Source organism: Ornithodoros turicata, chromosome 10 (genome assembly GCF_037126465.1).
Source record: "Ornithodoros turicata isolate Travis chromosome 10, ASM3712646v1, whole genome shotgun sequence".
NCBI lineage: Eukaryota > Metazoa > Arthropoda > Arachnida > Ixodida > Argasidae > Ornithodoros > Ornithodoros turicata.
In genome coordinates, this window is record NC_088210.1 from 24954065 (window position 1) to 24969105 (window position 15041).

The 15041-nt window shown below is 45.1% G+C and overlaps 1 protein-coding gene across 2 annotated transcripts in view; it reads right to left on the bottom strand.

The window, feature by feature from the left end:
• The window catches only part of LOC135371173 (Na(+)/H(+) exchanger beta-like), an 81627-nt gene extending 67016 nt beyond the window's left edge, over positions 1-14611 (bottom strand). Inside the window, exon 1 of one of the 2 annotated variants that reach the window (XM_064605229.1) lies at positions 14394-14611. The gene's annotated coding sequence lies outside the window, so the exon portion shown is untranslated. The remainder of the gene's footprint in view (positions 1-14393) is intronic. The other variant, XM_064605228.1, reaches the window with a different exon arrangement.
• Between the last annotated feature and the right edge of the window lie 430 nt (positions 14612-15041).

The following is a 15041-nucleotide window of genomic DNA, read 5'->3' on the forward strand; positions in this document are numbered from 1 at the left end:
GAATACCCACTGAGGTAATAAATTATTCGTCCGTTCACGCGAAGCAATTGAAAGGTCGTGCTGGTCATGAACAGCTTTTGTCTCCCAGTCAGCGCGATAATCCTCCTGCACTTGAAATGACGAAGAAAACAGCCCATGAATATTTATGACACCCATCGCTCCCGTTTGCCGAAGGAAAGTACCTCAGGTAAGGCCGACATTTAAGACTATACGTTCCTAAGAGAGTTCGTTAACGATTAGCTTAACTGATAATCATTAGTTCCTTTCGGAAATAAACGCACCAAAGTTTATGCAAAATGTAGGGGGGGGGATATGTTTACTAAGACAAAGGGCAAAATGTAGGGACTATATCTGCAGTGCTGGGGTAAGCGATTCCTCCCGATTATTCCCTTTCTAATCAGTTTAGGGCCAATTCGGCTTAACCCGATTTCTCCCCGAATTCTAACCACGTATCACGTGCACTATTCAGTAGCAATTTGTATGCCCGTCTCACGTAAATATTATTTTAGTGCAGCAATAAACTATGCTAAGCAAATTTAATGTTACAACACGTGGTGGTCCTCGTCACTATAAATGGCGATGTATGTTCGACTAAGATAATAATTCGGTATAATTCCGTTCGAAAAAATAATAATGCGTTAGCATCCGAATGTATTAATAACGCACGAATCCGGGAAAGGCAACCGTGACCCCCCATACATGCGTGTCATCTCTTCAACCAATATGTGGTCCGCGGTCCGAACAGATTGCCAAATCGTGCCAAGGGCTCTGTGATCACGGCGGCGTTATTTACGGCGGCGGTCATTCCGGCCGGACGCACGTGCTTCGAGCGTCGACGAAACGGAAGGAAGGAAGCGACACATGTGCGAGCGCAGATACAAACGGGAGACAGGGGAAGTGCACTGGCGATGGAGTCGATGCAATGAATATGCGCGTCCGGCATCTCAGTTATATTCGGTGCGATGGATGTGCAATGCGGTGGCACAACGTTGCCAGCAAGGATGTTGCGCGCGAATAATAGGGGAAAGAGAGTTGACTAATCGCGATTACTATACCATTTTCATCGCAGCAGGCATGAAGGACGATAGGTGCGGCGAACAAGTAGAGCTGCGGGAATGTCGAAGTTCTGAGTATATCGATAAATAAACACCGAAAATAACCGATAAAGATGTCGATATTTTATCGACATGCATCGATATCAGCGAGAAGAATGTCGATATTTAACGAAGTAATATATATCAATATCCGCCAGAAAAAGAATCGATACTTATCTGTATTTAAGTCTATATGGCGACAACACCGTATAACGAAAATGCCTATACTACAACTATATTTATCAACGACCGATAAAATATCGATATCGACATGGCCCCGATCTTGAACTATGGTGAGCTATACTTGAACTTGCACATGGTGATCGTTGTCGTTATATTTGAAGTTCGCGCGCTCCAAAGCCGCTTTGATTGGCTCGCGCAAGAGCTCGTGGCGAATCACGAGCCGAAGTGATTCATTTTATGCGCGTAGAGTGCCAAAGTGATACCAAATATGATATAGTGATATGATATAGTGATAGGGTAATATAGTACAATTTTTAGATACTTGTCTAGGTTAACTTTATTAGATGCAAGTAAGGTTTCTACCGTGTTGTGCAGTGTCGGTCACACTGAAGCGCTGAAGAGTGAAGCGCGAAGCGAAAATAAGGAGCTGTTGACATTTCGTTGACACTTTATGCGGCTCATGAAACTGTCCTCTTGCTCTAACTTTTTATTCTTTTTTTAACACAATTTATCAGACTTTATCGGATATTTATCGGTCATTTATGGCGCTCTCGAGCGCGCTGTGAATAAATGAAGACCGCTTCTTCCTTGGCACGGCGGCACAGTGGAAATGGATGGAAGGAGCAGACTTCGGTCCTTTCGTAGCATTTCATGAGGACACAAGTATCACGACGCAAGAATGCCGCGATTTTAATTATGAGTTGCAAACAGCGATTCGTACGTGGAAGACAGTGAACGAAATGCCGCACTCCCGCTCCTAGCGCCCCATGCGTCAATTGCAAGTTTCATTATTAGCCTTCCTGTACTGTGAATATGGAATGTGCTGACACATGAGTGGACGTATAAGTATGCATACGACTACGCTGCAAATCTCAGTACGATGCGGGAGCGTCGTCTCATTTCCATTGTGCAGAGATATAGCCTGCATATGTTATTGGCATAATCCATGCGTTTGGTGAGGCGTGCCGTGTACATCCGGCCGATGTGTTCGAAAGCAACCGAATTATTTATCCCATGTTACGCGAGATGAATGTGGCTTACATTGATGTAGACCTGAATTTTAAGTTTTACAGCACATGGGGTATAACCGTAGAAAATAGGCTTTTCCCTCAAATTTTCCCCAATTTTTCTTATTACCTCTCGCGTGTAGTACAGTGCGTACATGATGCAATGAACAACGTACATCAAAGTGTCACACAGGTGTACAAAGTGTTATTTAAACGGCGCTCGTGTTCGCATTTTCCAGAAATCATGGACATTGTGAGCACTCCCTATTTGGCGCAGAAATGCAGTAGACACGGATATATAAGCCTCACTTAAAACCTGCAGAAGTCACGTACCGACGACTAAAGAACGTGAGCCGACCATTCTTTTTATATATCCCCACAAATCCAATTCCCGAACGCAGTTCTGAGAAAGAAGCCACTGTTGTTTTGGCAGTTTGGAATCTCCGAACCTATTTCTGTTCGGCTATAGAGTCTGCCACAAAGGGAGCCGCGCGCTCTCAAACACTTACACGGCTATGCTTCAACACTCCGTGTCCTGGTGTTTGGATGGCAGTCATAAATCACGCCTCATGAGACATTTCAAGGTGCCGTGATACGCATATGGTGCGTGTGTGTGTTTGTGGGGGGGGGGGGGGGGGGGGGCATACTGAGTTGCTTCACTAAACAATCTGCTCCAAACTGCGATGTCTAGGAGTGTATAGTGTCGCACAGAAGGTGGTAGGATTATAACTAGGGTCTCTCATTTTCGGCTAATTTTCTTAAATTCGGCGGGCAAAAATCGCCAATTTTCCGAGCACCGAGAACCGGCGGTTTTCGGCGAAAAATGTTCCGATGGTGTTATTCACCCGGGGGGGAAATGCGAAAAACATGAAGTATATATGGAATAAAGTTCAAATTTATTTATTACTCGTGAGATTCGTTGCAGCTGACCCTCTACAACTTGAACTTGTAATAATGGGAATCGAAGATGGGAAGAATGTCATCCACATCGCTTCGTAGTTCCGCTTCCCTCACAGAGTGTAAAATCCGCATATTTTCCCCAAAAGCAGCCCCAGGAAATGTCCATAGTCATCGTGCAGCTTCGGGAATGTTAGCCTCTAGGGCAGGTCGTTTCGTGGGATTCCATGCCTCCGCGCTGGCCCACTTTTCGCATTCTCGGGTTCTGGCTTGAGGGTTTGAACAAACTGTGATTAAAACTGGGGAACTCCAGACACTTTTCCGGAAGACACACGTGGCGGTTTCACGGTAGATATCCGCGATTTCTTTTATTATTATTATTATTTTATTTGTTGCCGAACACACGGGAAAGTCACCGGAGAACGGATTTCCGCGCTTTTCGGTAAATACTGAAAACGAGAAACCGTAATTATAACTAGGGTTCCGCGGTTTCGGTTTGTATTTTTGGGCGTATACGGCGTATGTTTTTCGGAGTTTATTGATTTTCGCGAAATCGGCGTTTTTCGGTGTTTTTCCTGGCGTGTACATGGTTTACCTGACAGTTATCGGCGAATAGAAATCACCGCACGACGCTCATTCAACATGGCGTTGTTCGCTGCGGTGGCGTTTTACGGCTAAAAAGTCCGTCCGTTTACTAAAAATTAAACGGACATCTTTCACAACCATTTCCGTATGGTTTTCTGATCTGCATCAACAACTTGCTGGGCATGTGCAGCAATTTATCTCTGTCATGTCCTGGAATGTCCCTCTGTATTCGGTGTGTTTCGATTAATACAGAATTAGGGAAAATTTACCCGGTGTATGTTTTTCGGTGTTTTTCGATTAAAACCGAATACGCGGAACTCTAATTAGCCAACACTACCTAGAAACCATGCCAGATCGCTTAAAACAACGTGACGTAACAATTTAGGGTCCGCCAATCATGACTCTGCTTTGGTGGCGTAGCCATAGACCAGTCACATCAGTCTCCAGCTGACATTAGTAGCCACAGAAAGCCCTGTGTTTGAGAACGCCTGCGACGATTGAATGCCGCTCCTGACTTTACGGGCGGCTCGCATCCCAACGGAATATTCTAGTGGAAGAAAAAGCAAAAAAAAAAACTGCTCATGAGGCAGAAGTTCCGTTGCGTGTTATGTTGAGCATCCGCACGATGCTGGAATATCGGGAGTGGCCTACTGCGCACATACCAGACGACAGGCATAGCAGACGACAAAACCCGGCCCTGTCGTCTGCTACGGAATATCGTGCGGTTGAGCCGCATGATTTTCCCCGTGGTTTGAAGAGCTGACGGCACCTAGATACACACGTAGATTCTGACGGCCAGAGAGACACCTAAGAGTCCGCCAATCACCGACCTGCTTTCGGGGGCGATTGGTTGAAGCAGACCACAGCCCGGCTTTATATGCGCGAAGAAGTGGCCACCTAGATACCTCTAGGTGGCGTTGTTCGAACCCACCACTTCCCAGTCTTTAGCGCGACCTTAGAAACAAATCTCTTGCGGCATAAATGTGAGGCCAGAGCTGGGAAGGATCGAGGATTTTTCTGATGGGGGTACCACCTAGGACAGCATGTTACATGATCTGCATAAGACCAATTGAAGCACATGGTGACGATAGGAATTCAATGTAAAATCGTTCTTGCCTAGCACCAGTCCTTCATACTTTATTTCGTACTTTCCTTTAGTTAAACGTGTTAGCGGACACGATTGTTTCGTACAGGAAGGTTTCCAAAGTTTGGATCTGGTGCCGTCACTTCCATGCCTGTTTGACAAACGTCGGCAGCACATGCTAATGGGTCGTTAATGGATACAATAGCAGCCCTGGAGCGCATTCACGCATTTGCATTAAGCGTGGTAAATTCATCACGAACCTGCCTCACACCTTTCCCCGTCGCTTCGTTGATCAACAGCTTTCCGCGGCAGCATACGATAAACGAGACGATCGACACGGCGTCTCCGCCTGGCCCGAGGCCAGTTGATGCCCTGAGCGCTAAAACGTGTTGTCCGAGAGTAATACTGTATGTGGCTTGCAGCACGCCGCCCAATAAACGAAACTGACGGATATTTATAAAGACTAATTTGCACGTGGGTGCACAGTAAACCTTTTCACGCTCTTCAGAATACAAAAGATGTGTTATAATAATCTGTGCAAAGAAACACCCTCTCTTTCTTTCTTTTTTGCAAACTCTGCTGAAAGGTGCTATAAGAGTGTAAAAAAACAAAAAAGAAACTTTTTGCAGAACATCCATCTCGAACAGTATCCTGAATGGGAAATGGTGCTTTTCTGCACAGTGTATATGTCGTTTGGAAACGTCTTTTGCAAAAAAAAAGAAAAAAAAGAAGGAAAAAAAACTGTATGAAGTTAAACTTATCCCACAAAGGTGTGTGCCGTAGGACAAGAGTTTACAGCAATTTTGCGCTCCTTTCTGTAAAGTTAGAACTGTAAAGAAGCAGGGGGCGAAAGAGTCGTGTCGAATACCGAAACATACGTTGTTCTGACGTCACAGCTGTTCGGTTTCCGTGAGCGCCCTGGGAGAGGTCACGTGCATCTGAGAACCTATAGGAATGATCGAAACTCGCGCTACTCTGATGTCATAGCTCGTGGCGCCCGTATGCTCGGGAAACGCCACCTGGGTTACTTAATGTCCCCGGTGGTGGTGGTGGTGAACGGGCTCGCCGTTGTCGGCCTCACAGAGGTGGGCAACGTCACAACTGACGCCCTAGGGGAATGTGCGTCCTGGGCCGACTTCTAAGGGAACTGTGCCGACATATGTCTGAAAGCGTTTGAGGAAAACCCAGGAAAAACGCCAGACAGCACAGCTGGCACCGGGATTCAAACCCGGGTACCTCCCAGTCTTGACATTTAATGTCCCCGATCATCCCTTCGCACATAGACGTTTAAAGTCAGGACGTCAGCCAATCGCCGCAGGCCATTTGAAACACAGGCTTGCTGTGGCTACTAGTGGCTACACATGTGGCTTGTGGCGACTCGTCGCCATAGCTACGGCCGCCTAAAGTACAGTCGCGATTGGCGGACCCTTAATGTTACGTCACATCTAAGCGAAGAATATTTGTTTCTTGGTCGCGTCCATGCCGTCGTAGGGTACGCAGAAGGATTATTTGAAGATTATTTTTTGCTACTTTCTCTGGAATACAGTACACTGTGTGCACATAATTAATTATATATTAACAAATGTCTAATTAACCATCAGCACCAAAGTACCAACAGCCCCCTTCGCATATAACTAGTTGAGATATCAAGTCGTACACAGTACGGCGATGTTGTTCGCAGGTAGATTTAGGAAAGGCGAACCATCAGATTCCGTTGAATGAAACCCAGCAACGTATTTTGACGACCGCGATAAGGACACCCAACGAGCATTCTGTGCCATTCGGTACAGTTCAACGATTTATCGACCGTGTAATCCACTGACCGATTCCTCCCTTTGAACAGCTCACGTCACGTGTCACTATCCGTCCATTCACACAAGCGACACTCCCCAGAATACTGTAGAGTGTAGACTATAGAGGGAAGATTCGCAAAACGTCATACCTTTCTGCTGCCACTCTCACTCACTCACTCACTCTCTCATCATTCACTCTCATCAGTTCTCTCTTGAACCAACGTCGTCTGCGAGTTGTGATCGAACGTCCCCGCTCACTAAATGGGAAAAGTTGGCAATAAAGCGCAAAGCGGTCCCAATCTTTCTCAAAACTGATTTTTCTGGAAAGCGTCTTGCACTTTTTGTCTAAATATTAGGTCTGCAGGTTTCAGATGAGCCGCAATCATTTGCGGCTTCTTGAATTCGCAGAACGATGAATCGCAGTACCAGACGAATTCTGACTCTTATTTGAAAGAGGGAGAGGAAGCGATGCGCAGGCTTTATCTATCTATAGGTGGCGTTGCTCAGACACAAGAGATTCCGTAGCAGACGACAGTGCTGATGATGTCGTCTGCTATGTGCGCGACTCACGATATTTTGGCGCTGTAAGCAGTTTTTCTTTTGTCCCATATGTCGCATCGCCGAAACACAGAAGAGAAGAAACGAGGAAGAAGAAGAACGCATCGTGGTGGTGTCCATGTACATTTCCCCCAACGTGCCTCTTGCCAAATATACATGCGTTCCGGCTGAAACTTTCACCAGTGAACGAACTTCCACATACTACAGTGACCGAGCGACCTTCCCCCAGAAGCGGAAGATGCGAAAAACGTCATCGCTTTCTGCTGTCACGTGAGCGCTCAACGTCGTGTCTTCACCTATACACTGATAACCATGGGGAATATCGTGCGACGCAACTACAATATATTCCGTAGCAGACGACAGAAAAAGACGCTGACGGTGTCGTCTGCTATATGCGCGGTACGCCACCCCCGATATTCCGCAGCGTGTGAATGCTCAACATAACACGGGACGGAACTTCGGCTCTGTGAGGCAGTGTTTTCGCTTTTTCTTCCACTAGAATATTCCGTGAGTATATCGCTCGTGTGAATACACGGTGACCATAAGGCACACCCCCTTATGGTCCTTCAACACCCTGCTGCCGACCAACATCCTGAAGCATATAAAGCACAACACCCGGGTGCTGACCAAGAAGATCTTGCTGCGGACCGCATTCAACAGAGCAAACCGTGCGCGCAGCCACAGACGAGCTCAAATAAACAACAACAACAACTACTACAAGAGCAAACATCTCCGTTGCTGTAGTTGATCTGACGTAACTTGCATCATATCTGTCAGTTTTTTTTTTTTTTGTTTTTTTTTTTTCATACTAGAATATTCCTTAGGGATGGCGCTTGTGTGAAAGCACGGTATAATGCATATGTCACGCGCTACGTCACATGGGTGAGGTGTGAGGTCAACCGTTCCTGGTCACACGCGTAGCTCACCATTTCAGCCATACATAGGACCAGTTCCAGGGGAACTCTGAAAATAGACTCCAAAACGGAATCGCATTTTTACAGGATGCAGACGACAGATGATCAGATAGCGCTCTTTCGCCACTACATAATGCACATTCTTTCAGCCCGAAAGATATATGGTCCTGAAACAATAAAGCTCCACAGATATGTTTGCGTGTTGATATCGCACCGACTCCAAACAGCTTCTACATAAAGCCCAGCTTCCAAAACAACACGTGCGAAGACCATTATTTCGAAGAGCTGCGCGCCGAAATCTTACCACCGAAGCGAGGTTTAACTACAGTTACAGTTAAACGAACTACAAAATACCCAGAACAGATTTAATCCACACTTTTCTTTTGCCATTGTTGTCTCGCGACGAATTATTATAATAATTATTACAAATATTGCTTTTCTTTTGAATTGTTCCTCACTCTGTAACAATTACTACAGCGACGCCTATTGTTTTACTCCCAAAACATTTCTTTTATATGCGCGTAACCTTTTCCTAACCGTTTTCAAACTAAATTTTCTTTTCTTGTTCTTACAGTGTATAGACCGATTTCTCATCTGAACTCTTCCAGGAATACGCAACCAGCTGCGTTTTGATGGGCTACGTACTGCTCATGGTTACTATTACGTTTTGCTGCGTAAACATCAGCTCCATTCCACGTTGTTACGAAATACTGCGTCTGGGAAAGCCATGAACAGAGATTAACAATCTGCACGGTAATTCCGTCGTTTGATAGCCAAGTTTAATGGCCTTGCAGAAATTACCTATTTGAGCACAGTGTTTACCGCCTTCGCAGAAAAACATAGAAGTGAAAATGCAGCTGTACGAATGTGTGCCGCGGTACTGCTTAATAACAGATGGCAATATGCAGAGTGTTTCACCTAAAGTGATAAAAAATGCTAACTGGCGACGTACTCGACGGAGGATTGTGGGACTTGCGGCAGTTACCTTCTGGGAACTTTTGCCGCCATTTAGGAAGGCTTTGGAGAATTTTTAATTGAGGGAAATTTAGTTTAGTCAATTGAACTTCAAAAATTGCCAAGCGAACCTCACTTTTTTTTTTTTTTACAGAAATATGAAGTCCTCCATGGATAACCGCAGAACAAACAAAAACTCTGCACAGTATTGCAATAGAAATAGTCGAAAAACATTAGTAAAAATTACGCTTTAGCCCCCGCCTGCTTGATTTTCGCAAAGAAGCGCGCGCCAAATGTGCGTTTAAAGGAGGAAGTGTACCCGCTTTTTGCCTTCTTTGTGATAGGACGGTTGTCACCAAACCTCACCGGTGGCAGCTCATATCCTCCAAACGCCCTTTTCCACTGGCAAATCAACCAAAAGCTCATTTCCTCCGAAGAAATATTCGGAGGTTCTGGGATTTAGGTGTATCTGGGCACGCGGGTGGCAGTGACCCATATCCCCAAAATGCTCTTTTCATCCGAGTGCCCAGAACCACCGAAAGCGGGATACCTGAAAGGACAGCTTCCCCCGTGTAACAGGGAGAGGAGGAACGGTGAGCGGTTCCCAAGTGTGCGGAAACCCAGTGCAGTACTTCCAACAACTCACCAGAGAGGCTCACACGACCCCAGCAGTCCCTGGTTGCTGGTCATCCGGTGCTCGAAATGTTCTGTAGCATGATGTATGCAGCTTCTTTTGTTCCCGTGCTTAAGAAGTTTTCTTAGAGATGTAACAGATACGACTGATATAAAATTGAGAGCTGATGCACGTAATCTATATTAAAGAAACCTGAGCTTGCGTGGGTAGAAATTACACGATGCTCGGTGTGTACAAATGAGATCGCGTTCAAGAAGTGATCTGAACAGAGAGATATTTCGAGAATCAAGTTTATCCGTATGCACGTTGCTGACGGAAGAAGCACAGTATCTTCGGAAGCTTATGGAGGTCCGCGTCATGAGGCACGGAAAAAGAACATGGCGGGAATAGTATGTTCAGTGGCTAGTAGCGGGACGGCGGAAAACACACAAACCTCAAGCTCCCTTCTAAGGAAATTGACAGTTCAGACGATATGTTGGTTTCCTGGACTCATAGTGCTTGCAAGCTTCCTCTAGGGGTTGTTTCAGGGTGTGTGGTTCTTTCAGGGTGTTTTTTGAAAGTATGAACTGTATTATTGAAAGCATAAAAGACAAGTAAAGGAGGAGGTCCTTTTTGTAGCCGTTTTCGGCATCTGCGCCGTGGACGCTTTGTTACTATATGCCTTCCACATGATGACTCACATGGAAAATATCTCTCTATTGGGATCGGATCACTTCTTGAACGCGATCGACACCCATAATACCTTTCCTTCGCAAACCTGAGGTAGAGTCACTAAATAAGCGAAATAAGCGAAGCTTATTTAGTGACCCTAGTTGCAGGAAGTACATTAGATTCCCGCACACCCAAAGAACCGTTCACCCCTCCTCCTCTCCATGACAAACGGGGGAATCGTGTCCTTTCAAGTATCCCGCTTTCGGCGGTTCTGGGCTCTCCGATGAAAAGAGCATTTGGGGGATATGAGTCACTGCCACCCGCGTGCCCAGATCAACCGAAAGCCCAGAACCTCCGAACATTTTTCTTTTTTTTTTTCGGACGAAATGAGCTTTTGGTTGTTTTGGGACGTCGGTGGAAATGGGCATTTGGAGGATATGGGGCCTAACCAGTTTTTGTTGGGGCTATGGTTATCCGTGGAGGACTTCATATTTCTGTTAAACAAAAAAAAAGTGAGGTTCGCTTTGCAATTTTCAAATTTTAACTGAAAAAAAATAAGTTCCCCGCGATTTAAAATTGTCCAAAGCCTTCCTCAATGGTGGCAAAAGTTTCCCGAAGGTAATTGCCGAAAGTCCCACAATCCTCCTGCAAGTACTTCGCCAGTTAGAATTTTTTATCACGTTAGGTGAAACACTTTGTATACGCGTCCAACTATAGCCAGTTTTAGTAGATAGAACACACGATAACGGTAACGGTAACGAAAATGAAAACATGATAAGAGAATCGCCTTACTCTTTCAAAGTTGATTACATCACGTTGCTGATTTTTTATTTGACGGCATCATTTATCGTATCGTTTTCGTAGAGTTTCGTATCAAACTCCCTACTAAAAGTGTTTGCTCTATTGGCTGTAAAATGTTGGCGTCTTTTCAATTGGATCCCTATTCAAAAACGACGAAAGGAAAGAAAAAAAAGTACCAGTCTGAAAACATTCAATTAAGGTCATCCATTTAGAGAAAAGAGAACATTTTCAAGAAATCGAGCAGGGCGTTTTGTGTGTTCCTATTCCTGGTCTGTCTGTAGTGCATGACGGCTACTTGGAAACACGATAGGGGACCAGAAGCTGTGAAATCCTCCACAATCTACTGCTCTTTTCCTAAGTGTATAACACGGTAGTGAATTTTACCGTGTATTCACACGAGCGACATTGCCCAGAATGCTACAACGGAAGATGCGACACAGCTTTCTGCTGTCACGTGAGCGCGAGCGCTCAACGTCGTGTCTTCACGTACACTGCAAACAGTGGGGAATACCCTGCGACACAGCCACAAGATAGCAGACGACAGGAAAAGACGCTGACGGTGTCATCTGCTCTGCTAAGCGTCGTCTGCTAAGCGTCGTCTGCAAAGCGACGTCTGCTAAGTGACGTCTGCTAAGTGCGCAGTACGCCATTACCGATATTCCGGCACCGTACGAATATTCAACATAACACGGGGCGGAACTTCGGCTCTGTGTGCAGCGTTTTCGCTTTTCTTCCACTAGAACCTTCCGTGAGGATATCGCTCGTACAGATATACGGTTAGTAGACCGTTGGTACCGTTTAGAGTACCGTCAACGCGACCGTATCGTACGTACTGGAACCAATCGTACGTACTGGCAGCAACAGTGACTGCGAATCTAATCCCTTGATTGAATTCCATACTTGAATATAAAAGAGCACACAAAAACAAAACGGCAGCACATTGAGCTCTTTTATTCAACTATGGACTCTAACCAACGTGCAATTTTTTTCGCACGCGGTATACGTTGATTGGACGGTACTTCGAAGGCCGCGTTATCAACGTCATAGAACTCTGTTCCCTCGTCACCTTGTTATAAGACCGCAGGCGTGTATGCAATGTATCGCATATAAACGAAGTAAGACGCGTACGTAATGACGAATCGTTGCATAAGACACCTTAGAGTGCAGAGATTTCCAAACATGATATGTTGGTAGACAAGTACGTCTTAAATTAAACCAACGTGCATTGTGCCACAGGTTTCATCAGAAAATATCGTCTTCTAATCCGGGATGCCGCATGGCGGGCGAGAGCTTGGAAGAGACTGTCACGTTGGAAGAGATAACGTTGCCTGGAAAACAGGATAGAGACACTGACGTCCGACAAAAGCGGATTACTTTTTTTTTCTTCTCTTTTTTCAGTACAGAAAGAGGATGGCTGTGCGGACGAACAAGCTGCCCTGCATCTAGGGCTCAGAACAGCGGGTCTCCCGTGTTTTGATATATATAGCGATATAATTATGGATCATGGATATCAGTTGTGTACCTATACCTCAAGCTATGGTGTTTATAGTGTCTCTATGATGTCTATTTTTATGGTGTCCTGTATTCCCGTTATGTGTGTGTGTGTGTGTGTTAGCGCCGCGAAGCAACTGTGGCTATGAGGAGTGGGTGGTTAGTGTGCGTCCTGGGCTGACTTCAGGGAACTGTGTGCCTGCATTCCTTCAAAAAAGGTCTTCAGAAAACCCAGGGAAAACCTCAGAGAGCACAGCCGGTGGTAGGACCGTAATGTTTTGTATGTATTTGTCCGCCCCCAGCCCTTTCTCAGGTAACGCATCTTTATGGGCATTTGAGGTATTGACAAAAATTAATAAATATCACTATGGATATGTATTTGCCCAGTATTTTCAACTCGGGGGTGTTGGAATTTCGTAGGCGGGGCGTGCCACCCACATTTGCTGTCTTTTCTGGATTTTCTATTTATTTATTTATTTTTCTTTTCTGGCAAGTCTATTTTGGGGGTGTTAGGAAGGTGCGCTGCGAAAATCCCAGACATAAACGTTCAAGGGATCAAAGGGCGTGTGTCGAAGTATTAATGTAGGTCTCTTTGCGAGATTTGTAAGTAGTTGATAGATTCATGGTGATCTCAGTTGTCTCGCGACGTAAACACCCAATACAATACATAGATTCATGGGGAAATAATTATCTGATTTTAAGATGAATAACCAACCTGCCCACATTTTAACCTGTTTAAAATAAAATTGAAATATTTTTTTCTTTCCCTTCTTTCCACGTGCCATTAGACTATGGAATTGTTTACACTCATCCATCACTTCAGTTGTAAATCATACATCATTTAAAACCGCTCTCCGCTCTTTTTTTTTTTTTTTTTTTTGTAGTGTTACCAATCCATGTTATGCAACGTCTTGTTATGCAACTAGTTTGTGACATCATATTACTTTTTCCTGTGTTTCTCCATTTCCTGCTTTTCTTTCTTTCTTTCTTTTTTTTTTTGTTACTGTTCAGTTATCATTTTCGTTGCAGTTATGTTTTCTCCATGTAATGCCGCGAGGCCCTTGGAGCACCACAATAAATAAATATTTCTCAAGTCGCCACTTTTCGATACTAATTTTTATCAACGGTAGTAGTTCTAAAATTGTTAAAACACCAGTGTGTGTGTGTGGGGGGGGGGGGGGGGGGAGACAATAAAGGACAAACACGAGACAACGTGTGTTGTTTTGCGCGTGTGGTCTCGTTGTCTGTCCTTCATTGTCCTCCCCCACATTGGGGTTTCAACGATTCTAGAATGTATCACAAATCCGCCCGAATTGTAACCTTGTTTCAGTAGTAGGTCCCCCTCCGATCAGTTGTTCATTTGCGGAAGCACTGCCTCTGCAACAGAGATAGACTGATTTGCGTGTCATTTACCTCTATTCGTAAGTCAAGAGTGGTAAACACTGTTCCAATATATTTCAATATAGATCATCATCATCATCATTATATATTTGAACCATGCGGTGCACTGGCTAAATGTAGTCGTGAGATGGAGCAGCTGAAACAACACTGTTTAGAAATGCTCGAGTGCTTGCTGATTTACTCGGTAGGTAACAGCATCAACAGCAATGCATTCTGCGTTTCAGTGTCACAGCAGTCACCACTTGAGAACAGTTAGCCATGCACTGTCACATCGGCTAATCCCCACTTCAGAAAGTGGCTAATCCAAAGTGGCTAATCTAAATCGGCTAATCCCCACTTCACTTACTTCGTTGCAAAGCATTCGACAGTCAGTCCTCCGTCATCCGAAGCACTGAAGAGATGAATAAATCCAAGTGGAATTCACAAGATATTCACGGTGTCACTACATGCCGACCCTGTGAGGCGGATTATACTGAGTGGAAGAAGCACGCAGCACCCGCTGAAACACTTTCGTCCACGCGCGCACACGGAGAGCTGCGAGCGCATGACGTGGGGAACATTCTCCTCACCTAAACCTCACTCTTTCCACTTCAAGGGCAAGAGGAGAAGGTGCGGAAACAGGCGGTATCTGGTGGTCGTTCCGATGGTGTTAATTTTATACGTTTTATTAGCTTGTGTTCTGTTGTTACGAAGCAATTTTACCTTGTGCAGGTCTGTCTGTTATCCACTTCAACGGAGCATGTTATGAAGCTCATCGCGGTTTTTCATGGCGGAAGCAAGGAGACAGTGCGTCCTATTTCATCGAAAATAGTGAAACAGAGATTGGGTGATTGCCATACATGAGGCCATATGACGGCACCGCCAGTTTTCCGGATTCATTTTATAGTTGTCCGCGTAACCGCACGTTAGTTTCGGAATTTGTGGATAGGCCTACATGTAGCGTGCTCAAGGAGGCCCGAAAGTGGCGTGTGCAAAGCTCTCGCATTAGAACTTG